Raw genomic sequence first — 10,189 nt, 5'->3', positions numbered from 1 at the left:
TTCATCGCTACCTTATACCTTTTTAAAATGACGTTTTATGTGAAAGTAGAGCGACCCACCGCGAAAATGTTCTGTTATTTCTATGGCGTTAACGGTGCTAAAAAAAAAAATATATGAAAATTCAAGAACAAAAAGAAATTATTGTTGTGCGCTAGTATTTAATGATGATGTTGCACAAATAACCGAGCTATTGATCACATTTTCAATGAGAATATATTAACAGTCACGTGTTTTGAGACTGTGATAGCATTCAAGATCAATTATCAACTGTGGTGAAATATGAGGAACGGGCAGATCTCCACAGCATATGAATTAAAAAATACATGTCAACCAATCAATTGCTTGGCGATCGCTGAAACTGAAGAATGATTTACAAAATATTACACTTAAAAACGAAGATGGCAATACGGAAAAATATTCAGGAGTATACTTACATTCATATATGAAGTGTATGCTGCTCGGAAGCAGTTTATGTGTAATGGATTGTAACTGGAAAGAATTCATCTGTGTTACTGATGAGTCACATTATGGGACTTGGTCTAATCGAAGTCCAGGGATTAAATCGATATCGCCTACTCTAAAGACGACGTTTATGACACCATTCGAGATTTGAATTACTTTTAAAATAATTTCAAGTTCTGTGGAGCCAAGGAACTGCTGTCTCTTTCCAAATCATCTGTAACGTAAACGGAGACAAATGTCGATTCTTAGAAATACTTTTAGAAGCGAAAACCATGGATTGTACTGTTCATTTGAGAGTTTAAGAACTGGAGCCCTTAATATGGAAAAATTCTGGTGCCTGTCATCTGAACTACGGCGAGCATGATGACGGATTATCGTAGTTCCCTGTTGAGGCAGCTGAAGTGAACATCGAGCTATGTTACAGCTAGTAAACTTTAAACTCGTGGGGGGCTATGCCGTCACTTTAGTACTGCAGCGAGTATTATTCTGTCTGTGGTGTTTGCGCGGCTCTGTTCCAGATTTAAGCAGATGAACGTGACACATTTCAACACTCTCGTTTGAAATAAATATGATTCACAAAACGTTTTACAGAATCTCTCTCTCTCTCTCTCTCTCTCTCTCTCTCTCTCTCTCTCTCTCACAGACACACACACACACACACACACACACACACACACACGCACACCTGGATATCGACTGACTGTTACTCTTTTATGCACCAAACTACCAAATGCGCCTTTGTCTGAAGATTCATCTGTAGTTGTTTGAAGACGACACGAGGAATCCAAAGCAGTTTGGCCAAACCGGGGTGGCAACACAGCCGTCTCAGCTATGGTGGAGGCGAGACGATCACCCGTGGTGCTGACCAACATAAGCATGTTTCTCTGGCACACCTACTGACTCCTTTTCTACATAGACTAATGTGTGTTTCACGGACTTACTTAGCATGCAGATAACGCTTACGAAGTACAAAGCGTAAAAGTTGTCTAACCTTTTGTTGTGCATACATATTCCACCCACTCTTACACAACAGTATTTTCCAATATGTCAACGAGTACCGGAGATTACCCCGAAATACTTCGAAATTCGTCGAGAGCCGTTTATGCACTAATTCTCCAGGTAGCAGACGAATAACGAGCCATGTACTCTAACACAACGCTAATGCGTATTGAACACTGAGAACCTTTGGAATAGGATTTATGCTCTATTAGTAAAAAGTAGCATTCCTTAGGAAGTGAACTTCTTTCGGTTTAACTTTAAAAAAACTTTGACGTTTAGACCAGATGAGAACAAGCACTAAATAAGCTCTCATATGACAAAGTGTTTACCCATTATTTTCTTCTTCAGACTATCCCGTCGTTTGTCTCCATTTACGTAAGAACCTATTAAGGAATTGGAATTTAAGAGCGTGCGAAGTACTGTTTAACGATCGAAAGCTGCTTTCATGCAGTGCAGTCAGTGGTGTGAAGTACTCCACTTCCATGGATTTCGTTCCATCATCTCAAGTGAAATGACACAAACTCGACTCACAGAAGAGGCAGAAAAACATCAGCTGCGTCAGGTCTCACTAAAGGGGCAGTCGAACGTATCATTTCATTTCCATATGCTTAAGTGGAGGACGCTGAATTCTGTTGTCCTCACTGTCTGACAGAACAGAACAGCTGTATACGACCTGTGGTTGGTTTCCTTTCGATCTCCGCGATCGTGAAAGCAGATGGTGGGTGGCCCACACACGTCTCGTACGTTACTACGACTGCAGCCAGCATGTTTGGTCTACGCGGAGCTTTGAGTCCGTTATGCACAGTAAACCACGCGAAATGTGTTGTATAAAGTTAGTCGCAAACCAATACATGAAGTGCATGATGGCAGAAAACGTTACACATTTCAGTACAGTATATGTAGAGCATACATAGCACCTTCCACTGCTGAAGTTTAAGTCACTGTTTCACCACTGCTGCAAGACGGCAACTAACCTTCACTCCACGGCAGCGACTGAATGGTTGACACGAACACTTTTCATAATCTTGCCATTGATGCAATCGACAAACGTGATCAGTAAAGTGCAAGAGAATGAAATCCACTACATGATGATGTCTTGACTATCGAAAAGCGTGGTGAGCGTAAATAACAACTGGCAGAGACAATCGATGCTGTTTATGTATTTTGGTTCATGTTATCAAGAGAAAGGTTATACGATAAATAGTGATAAAATAGATCCAGAAGAAGGCAAAGCACAGCGGTGAAAGGCTCTTCTGAATATCTGAAATTTCTGGCAGATATAACCCACGAAACAGCCAATTATTCCGAGAGTTCCGAGGAATATGAGTCTCTGCGAGATCATGCATACTAAATTTAGTGTGTACCAGAAGATAAATGACTGTGTGTCTCACTAATTACGAATCATCACAATCCCATTTCTTAAACCATTTTACAAAACAGGTCTCATAGCCAATTATGAGACAGACCTATGGTGTTACGTGCCTTTGGAATCACAGTACAATTATGTACGAGTATACCTGGCAAAATAGAACAGTGATAGACGATAGCCTGTTCAGTGGCAGAAAAAGTAGAAATAGGTAACAAGGAGGCCACGCCTTGTCTTCATCATCGATCTCGTGCAAATTTATGGAATATACCACAAACGAAAGTGCCATAAGTGGGAGCTCCAGTTGGCCAAACGTTTAGAAATGAACTGCGTTCTTGGCGGAGGTGGGCGATGCATGAGCCATTTCCACTGAGTTGAGAAAAGTCACGAGACAACGATGCGCACGAATACAGATCGCGTACACGAGGTGGAAAAGAGTCTTGCACTGACAGAGCTGCCATCTGCACTCACGCGGTTCATGTGAAAAGCTTTACGAGGGATTGTAGTCTCACAATCTTTGAACGCACAATCGTAGACGAACGGGACATTCAGCTCCGGAAATTCAGTACTCAGTGTCAAGCGTGTGCCGAGGATGCTGAGTCTCAGGCGTTACATTTCGCCATGAATTCCGCAGTGACCGACGGGCTGCACTTGACGACCGAAAGCAGCGGTGTTTGCGGTGTTTCTAACAAAGAAGCAACACTGCGTGAAATCAGTGTGGGGTGTTTTTAACGGGTCGTGGCAGCGGACGACGGACGCGAGTGCCCCTGCTAACAGCACGGCGTGGCCCGCAGCACTTCTCGTGGGCTCGTGACCACAGCGGTTGGACCCCCAGACGACTGGAGAACTGTGACCTGGCGAGCTGAGTACGGAACCACCCCCAGCCAACTGCCACCGCCCTCAATGCACTCGCTAGTGCAACTCTGCGACGCGGCATTTTTATCATCAGGTAAAGAATTTGATCAAAAAACTTCAGAACTGCTCTCAGCTCATCAAAAGAGAAAAAGAAATCACTTTCCGAAAAGATCGCACTAAAATACATTCTGTTGCCATTATTTGGAGCAATGGTACGTTACGCGGGGTTTGCTTCCGGACTGTGATGAGAGAGAACCTTCTCTGAATATAAATCAGGTTTGTTTTTGTATACAGACTTTAAATTTACCATGTAAAAATGTGGCGTTTATAACGTGAAAATTAATGATACTGCTGTTTTCACGATGAATATCACCCCCAGCGCGATTAAATCATCAACTGTACAATGAATAGTGTATCTAACTTTATATACGATGTTCTCGTGTAAGCTTACAGTCCCTTTCTGGAAATTTATTGACAACCTCAGATGTTCCTTAAGCTTCCCTTTTCACGCATTTTTATGAAAATAATAACAAACACAATCATAATTTCGGTTGCTTTCAGTATTAGTAATGTAAAAATTGAAAATAGAGACTCGATCCCAAGACCCTCGGATTACCCTTCCGAGATCTTACCTCTGCGCCAACAGCTGCCTCCAAACTACGCTATCATACATGACTCATACCTCGCCCGACCTGTGCCAAAAGTGCTGTTTTGTTTCCTAAATGCCTGGCCATCTGAAGCTCCCACTTATAACACTTTCATTTCTGGCCAAGCCATGAGTACACCACAAAGATGGACAATATCGGTGATGACGAGTAGCTGACGACCCCTTATAAGTCTCTAACCCAAAATACCTTATTGATTAAGCGTGACAGTAACACAGAACCTGCTAGATGAACGAAACTAAACAGCCGGTTACATAAATGCATGGTGCCTTTTCTCTCGAATATGTTTGAAAGCGCAGGAACGCCGCATTCATATAATGCATTCGCCTCGATGAGCAATGAATCCACCACTTTCAGTGCAGATACACAATTACAGTCGACCTCCCGCGGGAATCACAGAGTAGCGAGCGTGGAGGATGTGGTTGGGGACAGCGGACTGGTGGCGCTAGGTGGGAGGTGCGTGGAGGATTTGGTTGGGGACAGCGGACTGGTGGCGCTAGGTGGGAGGTGCGTGGAGGATGTGGTTGGGGACAGCGGACTGGTGGCGCAAGGTGGGAGGTGCGTGGAGGATGTGGTTGGGGACAGCGGACTGGTGGCGCTAGGTGGGAGGTGCGTGGAGGATGTGGTTGGGGACAGCGGACTGGTGACGCTAGGTGGGAGGTGCGTGGAGGATGTGGTTGGCGACAGCGGACTGGTGGCGCTAGGTGGGAGGTGCGTGGAGGATGTGGTTGGGGACAGTGGACTGGTGGCGCTAGGTGGGAGGTGCGTGGAGGATGTGGTTGGGGACAGCGGAATGGTGGCGCTAGGTGGGAGGTGCGTGGAGAATGTGGTTGGGGACAGCGGACTGGTGGCGCTAGGTGGGAGGTGCGTGGAGGATGTGGTTGGGGACAGCGGACTGGTGGCGCTAGGTGGGAGGTGCGTGGAGGATGTGGTTGGGGACAGCGGACTGGTGGCGCTAGGTGGGAGGTGCGTGGAGGATGTGGTTGGGGACAGCGGACTGGTGGCGCAAGGTGGGAGGCGCGTGGAGGATGTGGTTGGGGACAGCGGACTGGTGGCACTAGGTGGGAGGTGCGTGGAGGATGTGGTTGGGGACAGCGGACTGGTGGCGCTAGGTGGGAGGTGCGTGGAGAATGTGGTTGGGGACAGCGGACTGGTGGCGCTAGGTGGGAGGCACGTGGAGGATGTGGTTGGGGACAGCGGACTGGTGGCGCTAGGTGGGAGGCGCGTGGAGGATGTGGTTGGGGACAACGGACTGGTGGCGCTAGGTGGGAGGTGCGTGGAGGATGTGGTTGGGGACAGCGGACTGGTGGCGCTAGGTGGGAGGTGCGTGGAGAATGTGGTTGGGGACAGCGGACTGGTGGCGCTAGGTGGGAGGCGCGCCTCGGCCAGGAGGCGTGCCGAGGTAGTCCGCGAAACTGCGATTAACACCGTGTCCAGGTTGTGTAGTGGTTAACGCAACTGCCATATTAGCAGGCGATCCCGGCTTCGAGACCCGGCCCGGCACACATTTTCACTCGTCGCCGCTGATTCCGCATTAAGACATCAATAGTTCCTCCCCCTTCCATCCTCAATGTACATACTAAATGATGTAGCCTATTTCCACATTAGCTGTGCTCTACGTTATTCTGTTTTGGCCCCACTAAGCTATTGTGGCGGCGGAATTTCAGGTGCACCAGACCTACAGTCATGTATCTCATCATCATCATCATCATCATCCTCATTTAAGACTGATTATGCCTTTCAGCGTTCAGTCTGGAGCATAGCCCCCCTTATACAGTTCCTCCATGATCCCCTATTCAGTGCTAACATTGGTGCCTCTTCTGACCCTCTACTGCTGAATCCATGAGTCTCTTGGGTAACCTTGCTTCTCCCACGCGTGTAACATGACCCCACCATCTAAGCCTGTTCGCCCTGACTGCTACATCTATAGAGTTCACTCCCAGTTTTTCTTTGATTTCCTCATTGTGGACACCCTCCTGCCATTGTTCCCATCTACTAGTACCTGCAATCACCCTAGCTACTTTCATATCCGTAACCTCAACCTTGTTGATAAGGTAACCTGAATCCACCCAGCTTTCGCTCCCATACAACAAAGTTGGTCGAAAGATTGAACGGTGCACAGATAACTTAGTCTTGGTACTGACTTCCTTCTTGCAGAAGAGAGTAGATCGTAGCTGAGCGCTCACTGCATTAGCTTTGCTACATCTCGCTTCCAGTTCTTTCACTATGTTGCCATCCTGTGAGAATATGCATCCTAAGTACTTGAAACCGTCCACCTGTTCTAACTTTGTTCCTCCTATTTGGAACTCAATCCGTTTATATTTCTTTCCTACTGACATTACTTTCGTTTTGGAGATGCTAATCTTCATACCATAGTCCTTACATTTCTGATCTAGCTCTGAAATATTACTTTGCAAACTTTCAATCGAATCTGCCATCACAACTAAGTCATCCGCATATGCAAGACTGCTTATTTTGTGTTCACATATCTTAATCGCACCCAGCCAGTCTATTGTTTTCAACATATGATCCATAAATAATATGAACAATAGTGGAGACAGGTTGCAGCCTCGTCTTACCCCTGAAACCACTCTGAACCATGAACTCAATTTACCGTCAACTCTAACTGCTGCCTGACTATCCATGTAAAGACCTTTAATTGCTTGCAAAAGTTTGCCTCCTATTCCATAATCTTGTAGAACAGACAATAACTTCTTCCTAGGAACCCAGTCATATGCCTTTTCTAGATCTATAAAGCATAGATACAATTCCCTGTTCCACTCATAACATTTCTCCATTATTTGCCGTAAGCTAAAGATCTGGTCCTGACAACCTCTAAGAGGCCTAAACCCACACTGATTTTCATTCAATTGGTCCTCAACTAATACTCGCACTTTCCTTTCAACAATACCTGCGAAGATTTTACCCAAAACGCTGATTAAAGAGATACCTCTGTAGTTGTTACAATCTTTTCTGTTTCCATGTTTAAAGATTGGTGTGATTACTGCTTTTGTCCAGTCTGATTGAACCTGTCCCGACTCCCAGGCCATTTCAATTATCCTGCGTAGCCATTTAAGACCTGACAATCTACTGTATTTGATGAGTTCCGACTTAATTTCATCCACCCCAGCCGCTTTATTGCACTGCAATCTATTGACCATTTTTTCCACTTCCTCAAATGTGATCCTATTTCCATCAACATTACTATCCCATTCTACCTCGAAATCTGAAACATTATTGATCGCATTTTCACCTACATTGAGCAACTCTTCAAAATATTCCCTCCATCTGCCCAAGGCATCCACAGGATTCACCAGCAGTTTTCCTGACCTGTCCAAAATACTTGTCATTTCCTTCTTACCTCCCTTTCGAAGACTGCTAGTTACACTCCAGAATGGTTTTCCAGCAGCTTGACCCATAGTCTCCAACCTGTTTCCAAAGTCTTCCCACGATTTCTTCTTGGATGCTGCAATTATCTGTTTAGCTATGTTTCTTTCTTCAACATAACTTTCTCTGTCTACCTGGGTTCTGGTATGTAGCCATTTTTGATACGCCTTATTTTCCTTTCACAGGCTGCCTTGACTGTATCATTCCACCAAGCTGTTTGCTTCATCCTACTTTTACACACTACTGTTCCAAGACATTCTTTAGCCACTTCTAGTACTGTGTCCCTGTACCTTGTCCATTCCTTTTCCAATGACTGTAATTGACTACATTCAACTAACTGGTACCTTTCCGAGATCGCTGTTATGTACTTGTGCCTGATTTCCTTATCCTGAAGTTTCTCCACTCTTATCCTCCTACATATGGACCTGACCTCCTGCACTTTCGGCCTCACAATCCCAATTTCACTGCAGATTAAATAATGATCAGTGTCATCAAAGAATCCCCTGAATACACGTGTGTCCCTCACAGCCTTCCTGAATTCCTGATCTGTTATTATATAGTCAATGACAGATCTGGTTCCCCTGCCTTCCCAAGTATACCGGTGAATGTTCTTATGTTTAAAAAAGGAGTTTGTGATTACTAAGCCCATACTGGCACAGAAATCCAAGAGTTGTTTTCCGTTCCTGTTGGCCTCCATATCCTCTCCAAATTTACCCATAACCTTTTCATACCCTTCTGTTCGATTTCCAATCCTGGCGTTAAAATCACCCATGAGCAGAACACTGTCCTTGTCCTTTACTCTAACAACTACATCACTGAGTGCCTCATAAAAACTATCCATCTTATCTTGATCTGTCCCTTCACAATGCAAATATACTGACACAATCCTAATTTTCTTGCTAGACACTGTCAAATCTATCCACATCAGTCGTTCGTTTGCATACCTTATTGTAACTACGCTGGGTTCCATTTCTTTCCTGATGTAAAGCCCTACACCCCATTGTGCTATTCCTGCTTTGACTCCTGACAGGTAGACCTTGTATTCTCCCACTTCCTCTTCTTTCTCACCCCTTACCCGAATGTCACTAACAGCTAAAACGTCCAGCCCCATCTTACTTGCAGCCTCTGCCAGCTCTGCCTTCTTCCCAGAGTAGCCCCCTTTGATATTAACAGCTCCCCATCTCATTACCATTTGTTTGCCAAGTCGTATCTTAGGAGTCCCTGGTTTGTCAGTTAGAGGTGGGACTCCGTCACCTCCAAAGGTCCGAGGCATTTTGCTCTGATTGTTGCCAGCATCATATTTAAAGTACCAGGGAAGCAGGTTGCTAGTCTTACTTGCCCCGAGTCCCATTGGGTTTTACCTCTAACGGTTGAGGGACTAACCTGTGGATTTGGTAGTCTTTGCCGTATGAGCACAAAGGTGACCACGACTCAGAATATGTCCGAGATGCCCAGCCTTATTCCAAAGTAACTGGTATCCCGACTGTCGGGACCACTTACTTGGCCACTCATACGTTGCCCGTGGTTCATGAACTAGGACATGACTACAGGAACCCACACCATGAACCACAGTCATGTATCTACAAACAAAAAATTAATTACCTACTTTCTGGTTCCAGTTGACAGTTAAAAGTTAATGACGACCCCTCTTAGTGTAATAGCGCTTCCGTTAATGGGAAAGTGGTTGAATTTCCACAGTCAGCAGTTAAATAATTCCAAGTATTGTATAAACTGACGTCCAACCTCGTGATGATAGTACTAATACTTTCGATACTGTAAATTACACGCCACTCGGATAGTCTGTGGTCGTCAGACACGTGCTTTTAACTTATGAACTCTTCCTTCTTTTTGAGAAGTTTTCTAGACCAAGCGGCGTCTCTCGCATCCAAGTTTCCATCTCCTTCTATCTTGCCAGTCCTCCTCTTGCATGGCTCTGTCCTGCATCGCACGCTTCACTCCGTCGTTACAGTATATCCAGCTTCTCCCTCTTTTCTGTCTCGTGGAGGTCTCCAGCGCCATATTTTAGAAGGCCATCATTCCTCAAGCATTGTTCTAAGATATCCATACGATGTTAGGTGTTTTTCTTCAATCGTGTCTAAAATATCCGGTTATTCCATCCGTTCTTGAAGGACTTCATTTCTTATTTTGTTTCTTCTTGTTACTTCACAACTTCGTCTCCAATACTTCATTTCCACTGCCTTTACTTTCTTCTCATTGACTCTCTAGACTTCCCACAGTTCAGCACCATACAGAGCAATGCTCTCAAATATAGTTTTTGAATATCCCCTTTTTCAGCTTGTTTGAAGTATTTTTATTCCAAATAATAGAATGTAATTGCTTGAATGCGACCTTCCTTTCCCTCTCCTGTTCTATAATGTATATTCTCGATGTTTTTTACTTCCTTTTCTAATTTTTCAGTGCTACGTTCAGAAATAGTTTAGAGGGTAGGGACTAA

Source organism: Schistocerca cancellata, chromosome 9 (genome assembly GCF_023864275.1).
Source record: "Schistocerca cancellata isolate TAMUIC-IGC-003103 chromosome 9, iqSchCanc2.1, whole genome shotgun sequence".
Classification (NCBI taxonomy): domain Eukaryota; kingdom Metazoa; phylum Arthropoda; class Insecta; order Orthoptera; family Acrididae; genus Schistocerca; species Schistocerca cancellata.
This window is presented reverse-complemented; position numbering follows the sequence as displayed.